The following is a 13,533-nucleotide window of genomic DNA, read 5'->3' as shown; positions in this document are numbered from 1 at the left end:
AACCACCAACCTTTTGGTTAATAGCCGTATACACTAACTGATTGCGCCACAGAGACACTTTGCAAAAGTACATACTGACAAAGGCTAATAAGCATTCATCTAAAACGTTTCCTAGAAAAACTTAAAAAAGTCAATAATCTGGAGAGTTTTTGTAAGATGTTTCTTCTATCAACCAACGAAGAAACACATTGGTACTTTCCCATGATGAGTGAGTGCTTCAGGATCTCTTGCACTTACATGTGCAGCAGAGTACAGCAATGGAAGCATGCTGGGCCCATAACCCAGAGGTAGGCAGATTGAAACTATCCTCTGCTATATGCATTTTTTTGTTTGTTAATTAAAGTAATCCAAAACTGGGATTGATATTTTGGCTCTTTTATTTTTACTTAAAGTACAATAACTTTTACCATTTTAATTTGTTTTAATAGTATATTGACAGTATTGTTTTCTTTCAAAAATCCACTTAATTTTCTTTACCCTATTATTAAAATGGTAATTGACAAAAACAAACTACATTGTCACCAGAAGAGCAATACAAAATGTACAAGTGATATATTAAAATCATCTTTCCAGCTTGAATTTCAATGATGCATTGGGGCAACAATTTTGTGAGAAACATCTTCACCCTTAAATAAAGATTTTCTTAATTCCTTACCTGTGTGCTAATTAGATATCACCTTGTTTTCACATTAAACAGACTTCCACATGAGAAAGCAGCAAGGATGCAGTGGCGTTAATGTTTCCTGGTGTCAACCTGTATTATTTCAGTAGACATTGAAATGAGGATGCATCTTGCTGCCTTTCCAATGAAGCAAGTTTAATTTAGCAATAGGTGAAAAACCATCCTTACAAAGGTGTTAATCAGAGACTTGGCTTTGTGGACACTTTTCAGAGAACAAATTTGTTAGCATAAAAATAAAGCCAGAAAATAAAGAGCTGTTTAATCACTCAATTGGATTTTTCTGCCAGCATATTTGTTTTCTCTGCAACCCACTGCTAAATTGTGCTTCCTAGCAGTTTTTATAAAATCACTGAATCAAATCTAACTCTGATTACATCAGAGAAGGCCAGGTACCCTACACCATAACAGGGGGTTTGAAATTTTGACTTGTCTACTTAAAGATCACCAAAATCTGATAACAAGGTCAATTAGGTCCCTGGGTGTGATTGAACCACCAACCTTTTGGCTAATAGCCGTACATACTAACTGATTGCGCCACAGAGACACTTTGCAAAAGTCCATACTGACAAAGGCTAATAAGCATTCATCTAAAATGTTTCCTAGCAAAACTTTAAAAAGTAAATAATCTGGAGAGTTTTTGTAAGATGTTTCTTCCATCAACCAATGAAGAAACACATTGGTACTTTCCCATGATGAGTGAGTGCTTCAGGATCTCTTGCACTTACATGTGCAGCAGAGTACAGCAATGGAAGCATGCTGGGCCCATAACCCAGAGGTAGGCAGATTGAAACTATCCTCTGCTATATGCATTTTTTTTTGTTAATTAAAGTAATCCAAAACTGGGATTGATATTTTGTCTCTTTTATTTTTACTTAAAGTACAATAACTTTTACCATTTTAATTTGTTTTAATAGTATATTGACAGTATTGTTTTCTTTCAAAAATCCACTTAATTTTCTTTACCCTATTATTAAAATGGTAATTGACAAAAACAAACTACATTGTCACCAGAAGAGCAATACAAAATGTACAAGTGATATATTAAATTCATCTTTCCAGCTTGAATTTCAATGATGCATTGGGTCAACAATTTTGTGAGAAACATCTTCACCCTTAAATAAAGATTTTCTTAATTCCTTACATGTGTGCTAATTAGATATCACCTTGTTTTCACATTAAACAGACTTCCACATGAGAAAGCAGCAAGGATGCAGTGGCGTTAATGTTTCCTGGTGTCAACTTGTATTATTTCAGTAGACATTGAAATGAGGATGCATCTTGCTGCCTTTCCAATGAAGCAAGTTTAATTTAGTAATAGGTGAAAAACCATCCTTACAAAGGTGTTAATCAGAGACTTGGCTTTGTGGACACTTTTCAGAGAACAAATTTGTTAGCATAAAAATAAAGCCAGAAAATGAAGAGCTGTTTAATCACTCAATTGGATTTTTCTGCCAGCATATTTTTTTTCTCTGCAACCCACTGCTAAATTGTGCTTCCTAGCTGTTTTTTATAAAATCACTGAATCAAATCTAACTCTGATTACATCAGAGAAGGCCAGGTACCCTACACAATAAGAGGGGGTTTGAAATTTTGACTTGTCTACTTAAATATCACCAAAATCTGATCACAAGGTCAATTACGTCCCTGGGTGGGATTGAACCACCAACCTTTCGGTTAATAGCCAAACACACTAACCGATTGCGCCACAGAGACACTTTGCAAAAAGTACATACTGACAAAGGCTAATAAGCATACATCTAGAACGTTTCCTAGAAAAACATTAAAAAATCAATAATCTGGAGAGTTTTTGTAAGATGTTTCTTCCATCAACCAACGAATAAACACATTGGTACTTTCCCATGATGAGTGAGTGCTTCAGGATCTCTTGCACTTACATGTGCAGCAGAGTACTGCAATGGAAGCATGCTGGACCCATAACCCAGAGGTAGGCAGATTGAAACTATCCTTTGCTATATGCATTTTTTTTTGTTAATTTAAGTAATCAAAACTGGGATTGATATTTTTGCTCTTTTATTTTTACTTAAAGTACAATAACTTTTACCATTTTAATTTGTTTTAATAGTATATTGACAGTATAGTTTTCTTTTAAAAATCCACTTAATTTTCTTTACCCTATTATTAAAATGGTAATTGACAAAAAAAACTACATTGTCACCAGAAGAGAAATACAAAATGTACAAGTGATATATTAAAATCATCTTTCCAGCTTGAATTTCAATGATGCATTGGGGCAACAATTTTGTGAGAAACATCTTCACCCTTAAATAAAGATTTTCGTAATTCCTTACCTGTGTGCTAATTAGATATCACCTTGTTTTCACATTAAACAGACTTCCACATGAGAAAGCAGCAAGGATGCAGTGGCGTTAATGTTTCCTGGTTTCAACCTGTATTATTTCAGTAGACATTGAAATGAGGATGCATCTTGCTGCCTTTCCAATGAAGCAAGTTTAATTTAGTAATAGGTGAAAAACCATCCCTACAAAGGTGTTAATCAGAGACTTGGCTTTGTGGACAATTTTCAGAGAACAAATTTGTTAGCATAAAAATAAAGCCAGAAAATGAAGAGCTGTTTAATCACGCAATTTGATTTTTTTGCCAGCATATTTCTTTTTCTCTGCAACCCACTGCTAAATTGTGCTTCCTAGATGTTTTTATAAAATCACTGAATCAAATCTAACTCTGATTACATCAGAGAAGGCCAGGTACCCTACACAATAACAGGGGGTATGAAATTTGACTTGTCTACTTAAAGATCACCAAAATCTGATAACAAGGTCAATTACGTTCCTGGGTGGGATTGAACCACCAACATTTTGGTTAATAGCCGTACACACTAACTGATTGCGCCACAGAGACACTTTGCAAAAGTACATACTGACAAATGCTAATAAGCATTCATCTAAAACGTTTCCTAGAAAAACTTAAAAAAGTCAATAATCTGGAGAGTTTTTGTAAGATGTTTCTTCTATCAACCAACGAAGAAACACATTGGTACTTTCCCATGATGAGTGAGTGCTTCAGGATCTCTTGCACTTACATGTGCAGCAGAGTACAGCAATGGAAGCATGCTGGGCCCATAACCCAGAGGTAGGCAGATTGAAACTATCCTCTGCTATATGCATTTTTTTTAGTTAATTAAAGTAATCCAAAACTGGGATTGATATTTTGGCTCTTTTATTTTTACTTAAAGTACAATAACTTTTACCATTTTAATTTGTTTTAATAGTATTTTGACAGTATTGTTTTCTTTCAAAAATCCACTTCATTTTCTTTACCCTATTATTAAAATGGCAATTGACAAAAACAAACTACATTGTCACCAGAAGAGCAATACAAAATGTACAAGTGATATATTAAAATCATCTTTCCAGCTTGAATTTCAATGATGCATTGGGGCAACGATTTTGTGAGAAACATCTTCACCCTTAAATAAAGATTTTCTTAATTCCTTACCTGTGTGCTAATTAGATATCACCTTGTTTTCACATTAAACAGACTTCCACATGAGAAAGCAGCAAGGATGCAGTGGCGTTAATGTTTCCTGGTGTCAACCTGTATTATTTCAGTAGACATTGAAATGAGGATGCATCTTGCTGCCTTTCCAATGAAGCAAGTTTAATTTAGTAATAGGTGAAAAACCATCCCTACAAAGGTGTTAATCAGAGACTTTGCTTTGTGGACACTTTTCAGAGAACAAATTTGTTAGCATAAAAATAAAGCCAGAAAATGAAGAGCTGTTTAATCACTCAATTGTATTTTTTTGCCAGCATATTTCTTTTTCTCTGCAACCCACTGCTAAATTGTGCTTCCTAGCTGTTTTTATAAAATCACTGAATCAAATCTAACTCTGATTACATCAGAGAAGGCCAGGTACCCTACACCATAACAGGGGGTTTGAAATTTTGACTTGTCTACTTAAAGATCACCAAAATCTGATAACAATGTCAATTACGTACCTGGGTGGGATTGAACCACCAACCTTTTGGTTAATAGCCGTACACACTAACTGATTGCACCACAGAGACACATTGCAAAAGTATATACTGACAAGGGCTAATAAGCATTCATCTAAAACGTTTCCTAGAAAAACTTTAAAAAGTCAATAATCTGGAGAGTTTTTGTAAGATGTTTCTTCCATCAACCAACGAAGAAACACATTGGTACTTTCCCATGATGAGTGAGTGCTTCAGGATCTCTTGCACTTACATGTGCAGCAGAGTACAGCAATGGAAGCATGCTGGGCCCATAACCCAGAGGTAGGCAGATTGAAACTATCCTCTGCTATATGCTTTTTTTTTGTTAATTAAAGTAATCCAAAACTGGGATTGATATTTTGGCTCTTTTATTTTTACTTAAAGTACAATAACTTTTACCATTTTAATTTGTTTTAATAGTATATTGACAGTATTGTTTTCTTTCAAAAATCCACTTAATTTTCTTTACCCTATTATTAAAATGGTAATTGACAAAAACAAACTACATTGTCACCAGAAGAGCAATACAAAATGTACAAGTGATATATTAAAATCATCTTTCCAGCTTGAATTTCAATGATGCATTGGGGCAACGATTTTGTGAGAAACATCTTCACCCTTAAATAAAGATTTTCTTAATTCCTTACCTGTGTGATAATTAGATATCACCTTGTTTTCGCATTAAACAGACTTCCACATGAGAAAGCAGCAAGGATGCAGTGGCATTAATGTTTCCTGGTGTCAACTTGTATTATTTCAGTAGACATTGAAATGAGGATGCATCTTGCTGCCTTTCCAATGAAGCAAGTTTAATTTAGTAATAGGTGAAAAACCATCCTTACAAAGGTGTTAATCAGAGACTTGGCTTTGTGGACACTTTTCAGAGAACAAATTTGTTAGCATAAAAATAAAGCCAGAAAATGAAGAGCTGTTTAATCACTCAATTGGATTTTTCTGCCAGCATATTTCTTTTTCTCTGCAACCCACTGCTAAATTGTGCTTCCTAGATGTTTTTATAAAATCACTGAATCAAATCTAACTCTGATTACATCAGAGAAGGCCAGGTACCCTACACAATAACAGGGGGTATGAAATTTGACTTGTCTACTTAAAGATCACCAAAATCTGATAACAAGGTCAATTACGTCCCTGGGTGGGATTGAACCACCAACCTTTTGGTTAATAGCCGTACACACTAACTGATTGCGCCACAGAGCCACTTTGCAAAAGTACATACTGACAAATGCTAATAAGCATTCATCTAAAACGTTTCCTAGAAAAACTTAAAAAAGTCAATAATCTGGAGAGTTTTTGTAAGATGTTTCTTCTATCAACCAACGAAGAAACACATTGGTACTTTCCCATGATGAGTGAGTGCTTCAGGATCTCTTGCACTTACATGTGCAGCAGAGTACAGCAATGGAAGCATGCTGGGCCCATAACCCAGAGGTAGGCAGATTGAAACTATCCTCTGCTATATGCATTTTTTTTTTGTTAATTAAAGTAATCCAAAACTGGGATTGATATTTTGGCTCTTTTATTTTTACTTAAAGTACAATAACTTTTACCATTTTAATTTGTTTTAATAGTATTTTGACAGTATTGTTTTCTTTCAAAAATCCACTTCATTTTCTTTACCCTATTATTAAAATGGTAATTGACAAAAACAAACTACATTGTCACCAGAAGAGCAATACAAAATGTACAAGTGATATATTAAAATCATCTTTCCAGCTTGAATTTCAATGATGCATTGGGGCAACGATTTTGTGAGAAACATCTTCACCCTTAAATAAAGATTTTCTTAATTCCTTACCTGTGTGCTAATTAGATATCACCTTGTTTTCACATTAAACAGACTTCCACATGAGAAAGCAGCAAGGATGCAGTGGCGTTAATGTTTCCTGGTGTCAACCTGTATTATTTCAGTAGACATTGAAATGAGGATGCATCTTGCTGCCTTTCCAATGAAGCAAGTTTAATTTAGTAATAGGTGAAAAACCATCCCTACAAAGGTGTTAATCAGAGACTTGGCTTTGTGGACACTTTTCAGAGAACAAATTTGTTAGCATAAAAATAAAGCCAGAAAATGAAGAGCTGTTTAATCACTCAATTGGATTTTTTTGCCAGCATATTTCTTTTTCTCTGCAACCCACTGCTAAATTGTGCTTCCTAGCTGTTTTTATAAAATCACTGAATCAAATCTAACTCTGATTACATCAGAGAAGGCCAGGTACCCTACACCATAACAGGGGGTTTGAAATTTTGACTTGTCTACTTAAAGATCACCAAATTCTGATCACAAGGTCAACTACGTCCCTGGGTGTGATTGAACCACCAACCTTTTGGTTAGTAGCCGTACACACTAACTGATTGCGCCACAGAGACACTTTGCAGAAGTAAATACTGACAAAGGCTAATAAGCATTCATCTAAAACGTTTCCTAGAAAAACTTTAAAAAGTCAATAATCTGGAGTTTTTGTAAGATGTTTCTTCCATCAACCAACGAAGAAACACATTGGTACTTTCCCATGATGAGTGAGTGCTTCAGGATCTCTTGCACTTACATGTGCAGCAGAGTATAGCAATGGAAGCATGCTGGGCCCATAACCCAGAGGTAGGCAGATTGAAACTATCCTCTGCTATATGCATTTTTTTTTGTTAATTAAAGTAATCCAAAACTGGGATTGATATTTTGCCTCTTTTATTTTTACTTAAAGTACAATAACTTTTACCATTTTAATTTGTTTTAATAGTATATTGACAGTATTGTTTTCTTTCAAAAATCCACTTAATTTTCTTTACCCTATTATTAAAATGGTAATTGACAAAAACAAACTACATTGTCACCAGAAGAGCAATACAAAATGTACAAGTGATATATTAAAATCATCTTTCCAGCTTGAATTTCAATGATGCATTGGGGCAACGATTTTGTGAGAAACATCTTCACCCTTAAATAAAGATTTTCTTAATTCCTTACTTATGTGCTAATTAGATATCACCTTGTTTTCACATTAAACAGACTTCCACATGAGAAAGCAGCAAGGATGCAGTGGCGTTAATGTTTCCTGGTGTCAACTTGTATTATTTCAGTAGACATTGAAATGAGGATGCATCTTGCTGCCTTTCCAATGAAGCAAGTTTAATTTAGTAATATGTGAAAAACCATCCCTACAAAGGTGTTAATCAGAGACTTGGCTTTGTGGACACTTTTCAGAGAACAAATTTGTTAGCATAAAAATAAAGCCAGAAATGAAGAGCTGTTTAATCACTCAATTGGATTTTTTTGCCAGCATATTTCTTTTTCTCTGCAACCCACTGCTAAATTGTGCTTCCTAGCTGTTTTTATAAAATCACTGAATCAAATCTAACTCTGATTACATCAGAGAAGGCTAGGTACCCTACACAATAAGAGGGGGTTTGAAATTTTTACTTGTCTACTTAAATATCACCAAAATCCGATCACAAGGTCAATTACATCCCTGGGTGGGATTGAACCACCAACCTTTTGGTTAATAGCCGAACACACTAACCGATTGCGCCACAGAGACACTTTGCAAAAACTCCTTACTGACAAAGGCTAATAAGTATTCATCTAGAACGTTTCCTAGAAAAACTTTAAAAAGTCAATAATCTGGAGAGTTTTTGTAAGATGTTTCTTCCATCAACCAATGAAGAAACACATTGGTACTTTCCCATGATGAGTGAGTGCTTCAGGATCTCTTGCACTTACATGTGCAGCAGAGTACTGCAATGGAAGCATGCTGGGCCCATAATCCAGAGGTAGGCAGATTGAAACTATCCTTTGCTATATGCATTTTTTTTGTTAATTAAAGTAATCCAAAACTGGGATTGATATTTTGGCTCTTTTATTTTTACTTAAAGTACAATAACTTTTACCATTTTAATTTGTTTTGATAGTATATTGACAGTATTGTTTTCTTTCAAAAATCCACTTAATTTTCTTTACCCTATTATTAAAATGGTAATTGACAAAAACAAACTACATTGTCACCAGAAGAGCAATACAAAATGTACAAGTGATATATTAAAATCATCTTTCCAGCTTGAATTTCAATGATGCATTGGGGCAACGATTTTGTGAGAAACATCTTCACCCTTAAATAAAGATTTTCTTAATTCCTTACCTGTGTGCTAATTAGATATCACCTTGTTTTCACATTAAACAGACTTCCACATGAGAAAGCAGCAAGGATGCAGTGGCGTTAATGTTTCCTGGTGTCAACCTGTATTATTTCAGTAGACATTGAAATGAGGATGCATCTTGCTGCCTTTCCAATGAAGCAAGTTTAATTTAGTAATAGGTGAAAAACCATCCCTACAAAGGTGTTAATCAGAGACTTGGCTTTGTGGACACTTTTCAGAGAACAAATTTGTTAGCATAAAAATAAAGCCAGAAAATGAAGAGCTGTTTAATCACTCAATTGGATTTTTTTGCCAGCATATTTTTTTTATCTGCAACCCACTGCTAAATTGTGCTTCCTAGCTGTTTTTTTATAAAATCACTGAATCAAATCTAACTCTGATTACATCAGAGAAGGCCAGGTACCCTACACAATAAGAAGAGGTTTGAAATTTTGACTTGTCTACTTAAAGATCACCAAAATCTGATCACAAGGTCAATTACGTCCCTGGGTGTGATTGAACTACCAACCTTTTGGTTAGTAGCCATACACACTAACTGATTGCGCCACGGAGACACTTTGCAGAAGTAAATACTGACAAAGGCTAATAAGCATTCATCTAAAACGTTTCCTAGAAAAACTTTAAAAAGTCAATAATCTGGAGAGTTTTTGTAAGATGTTTCTTCCATCAACCAACGAAGAAACACATTGGTACTTTCCCATGATGAGTGAGTGCTTCAGGATCTCTTGCACTTACATGTGCAGCAGAGTACTGCAATGGAAGCATGCTGGGCCCATAACCCAGAGGTAGGCAGATTGAAACTATCCTTTGCTATATGCATTTTTTTTGTTAATTAAAGTAATCCAAAACTGGGATTGATATTTTTGCTCTTTTATTTTTACTTAAAGTACAATAACTTTTACCATTTTAATTTGTTTTAATAGTATATTGACAGTATTGTTTTCTTTCAAAAATCCACTTAATTTTCTTTACCCTATTATTAAAATGGTAATTGACAAAAACAAACTACATTGTCACCAGAAGAGCAATACAAAATGTACAAGTGATATATTAAAATCATCTTTCCAGCTTGAATTTCAATGATGCATTGGGGCAACGATTTTGTGAGAAACATCTTCACCCTTAAATAAAGATTTTCTTAATTCCTTACTTATGTGCTAATTAGATATCACCTTGTTTTCACATTAAACAGACTTCCACATGAGAAAGCAGCAAGGATGCAGTGGCGTTAATGTTTCCTGGTGTCAACTTGTATTATTTCAGTAGACATTGAAATGAGGATGCATCTTGCTGCCTTTCCAATGAAGCAAGTTTAATTTAGTAATATGTGAAAAACCATCCCTACAAAGGTGTTAATCAGAGACTTGGCTTTGTGGACACTTTTCAGAGAACAAATTTGTTAGCATAAAAATAAAGCCAGAAATGAAGAGCTGTTTAATCACTCAATTGGATTTTTTTGCCAGCATATTTCTTTTTCTCTGCAACCCACTGCTAAATTGTGCTTCCTAACTGTTTTTATAAAATCACTGAATCAAATCTAACTCTGATTACATCAGAGAAGGCTAGGTACCCTACACAATAAGAGGGGGTTTGAAATTTTTACTTGTCTACTTAAATATCACCAAAATCCGATCACAAGGTCAATTACATCCCTGGGTGGGATTGAACCACCAACCTTTTGGTTAATAGCCGAACACACTAACCGATTGCGCCACAGAGACACTTTGCAAAAAGTCCATACTGACAAAGGCTAATAAGTATTCATCTAGAACGTTTCCTAGAAAAACTTTAAAAAGTCAATAATCTGGAGAGTTTTTGTAAGATGTTTCTTCCATCAACCAATGAAGAAACACATTGGTACTTTCCCATGATGAGTGAGTGCTTCAGGATCTCTTGCACTTACATGTGCAGCAGAGTACTGCAATGGAAGCAGGCTGGGCCCATAATCCAGAGGTAGGCAGATTGAAACTATCCTTTGCTATATGCATTTTTTTTTGTTAATTAAAGTAATCCAAAACTGGGATTGATATTTTGGCTCTTTTATTTTTACTTAAAGTACAATAACTTTTACCATTTTAATTTGTTTTGATAGTATATTGACAGTATTGTTTTCTTTCAAAAATCCACTTAATTTTCTTTACCCTATTATTAAAATGGTAATTGACAAAAACAAACTACATTGTCACCAGAAGAGCAATACAAAATGTACAAGTGATATATTAAAATCATCTTTCCAGCTTGAATTTCAATGATGCATTGGGGCAACGATTTTGTGAGAAACATCTTCACCCTTAAATAAAGATTTTCTTAATTCCTTACCTGTGTGCTAATTAGATATCACCTTGTTTTCACATTAAACAGACTTCCACATGAGAAAGCAGCAAGGATGCAGTGGCGTTAATGTTTCCTGGTGTCAACCTGTATTATTTCAGTAGACATTGAAATGAGGATGCATCTTGCTGCCTTTCCAATGAAGCAAGTTTAATTTAGTAATAGGTGAAAAACCATCCCTACAAAGGTGTTAATCAGAGACTTGGCTTTGTGGACACTTTTCAGAGAACAAATTTGTTAGCATAAAAATAAAGCCAGAAAATGAAGAGCTGTTTAATCACTCAATTGGATTTTTTTGCCAGCATATTTTTTTTATCTGCAACCCACTGCTAAATTGTGCTTCCTAGCCGTTTTTTTATAAAATCACTGAATCAAATCTAACTCTGATTACATCAGAGAAGGCCAGGTACCCTACACAATAAGAAGAGGTTTGAAATTTTGACTTGTCTACTTAAAGATCACCAAAATCTGATCACAAGGTCAATTACGTCCCTGGGTGTGATTGAACTACCAACCTTTTGGTTAGTAGCCATACACACTAACTGATTGCACCACGGAGACACTTTGCAGAAGTAAATACTGACAAAGGCTAATAAGCATTCATCTAAAACGTTTCCTAGAAAAACTTTAAAAAGTCAATAATCTGGAGAGTTTTTGTAAGATGTTTCTTCCATCAACCAACGAAGAAACACATTGGTACTTTCCCATGATGAGTGAGTGCTTCAGGATCTCTTGCACTTACATGTGCAGCAGAGTACTGCAATGGAAGCATGCTGGGCCCATAACCCAGAGGTAGGCAGATTGAAACTATCCTTTGCTATATGCATTTTTTTTGTTAATTAAAGTAATCCAAAACTGGGATTGATATTTTTGCTCTTTTATTTTTACTTAAAGTACAATAACTTTTACCATTTTAATTTGTTTTAATAGTATATTGACAGTATTGTTTTCTTTCAAAAATCCACTTAATTTTCTTTACCCTATTATTAAAATGGTAATTGACAAAAACAAACTACATTGTCACCAGAAGAGCAATGCAAAATGTACAAGTGTTATATAAAAATCATCTTTCCAGCTTGAATTTCAATGATGCATTGGGGCAACGATTTTGTGAGAAACATCTTCACCCTTAAATAAAGATTTTCTTAATTCCTTACCTGTGTGCTAATTAGATATCACCTTGTTTTCACATTAAACAGACTTCCACATGAGAAAGCAGCAAGGATGCAGTGGCGTTAATGTTTCCTGGTGTCAACCTGTATTATTTCAGTACACATTGAAATGAGGATGCATCTTGCTGCCTTTCCAATGAAGCAAGTTTAATTTAGTAATAGGTGAAAAACCATCCCTACAAAGGTGTTAATCAGAGACTTGGCTTTGTGGACACTTTTCAGAGAACAAATTTGTTAGCATAAAAATAAAGCCAGAAAATGAAGAGCTGTTTAATCACTCAATTGGATTTTTTTGCCAGCATATTTCTTTTTCTCTGCAACCCACTGCTAAATTGTGCTTCCTAGCTGTTTTTATAAAATCACTGAATCAAATCTAACTCTGATTACATCAGAGAAGGCCAGTACCAGTACACCATAACAGGGGGTTTGAAATTTTGACTTGTCTACTTAAAGATCACCAAAATCTGATCACAAGGTCAATTACGTCCCTGGGTGTGATTGAACCACCAACCTTTTGGTTAGTAGCCGTATACACTAACTGATTGCGCCACTGAGACACTTTGCAGAAGTAAATACTGACAAAGGCTAATAAGCATTCATCTAAAACGTTTCCTAGAAAAACTTTAAAAAGTCAATAATCTGGAGAGTTTTTGTAAGATGTTTCTTCCATCAACCAACGAAGAAACACATTGGTACTTTCCCATGATGAGTGAGTGCTTCAGGATCTCTTGCACTTACATGTGCAGCAGAGTACAGCAATGGAAGCATGCTGGGCCCATAACCCAGAGGTAGGCAGATTGAAACTATCCTCTGCTATATGCATTTTTTTTTGTTAATTAAAGTAATCCAAAACTGGGATTGATATTTTGCCTCTTTTATTTTTACTTAAAGTACAATAACTTAAAAGTACCCAGTCTCCACTGGGCACAGTATCAAACTGAGGTCTGGAGGAGGGGCATAGAGGGAGGAGCCAGTGCACACCCAGAACTAAAGTCTTTCTTAAAGTACCCATGTCTCCTGCGGAGCCTATCTATCCCCATGGTCCTTACGGAGTCCCCAGCATCCTCTAGGACGTTAGAGAAAATAGGATTTTAATACCTACCGGTAAATCCTTTTCTCTTAGTCCATAGAGGATGCTGGGCACCCGTCCCAGTGCGTACTGTGTCTGCAGTTATTAAAT

General features: G+C 35.0%; 1 non-coding gene across 1 annotated transcript; it reads right to left on the bottom strand.

Annotated features, from left to right (window-relative positions):
• Positions 1-2,321: 2,321 nt before the first annotated feature.
• On the bottom strand, positions 2,322-2,395 carry TRNAN-AUU (transfer RNA asparagine (anticodon AUU)). The gene has a single exon. It is a non-coding gene; the product is annotated as a tRNA-Asn (tRNA).
• Between the last annotated feature and the right edge of the window lie 11,138 nt (positions 2,396-13,533).

The sequence above is a fragment of the Pseudophryne corroboree genome, unplaced genomic scaffold (genome assembly GCF_028390025.1).
Source record: "Pseudophryne corroboree isolate aPseCor3 unplaced genomic scaffold, aPseCor3.hap2 scaffold_959, whole genome shotgun sequence".
Lineage (NCBI taxonomy): Eukaryota > Metazoa > Chordata > Amphibia > Anura > Myobatrachidae > Pseudophryne > Pseudophryne corroboree.
The sequence above is the reverse complement of the archived record's forward strand: the minus strand, read 5'-3'. Positions and strand labels throughout refer to the sequence as shown.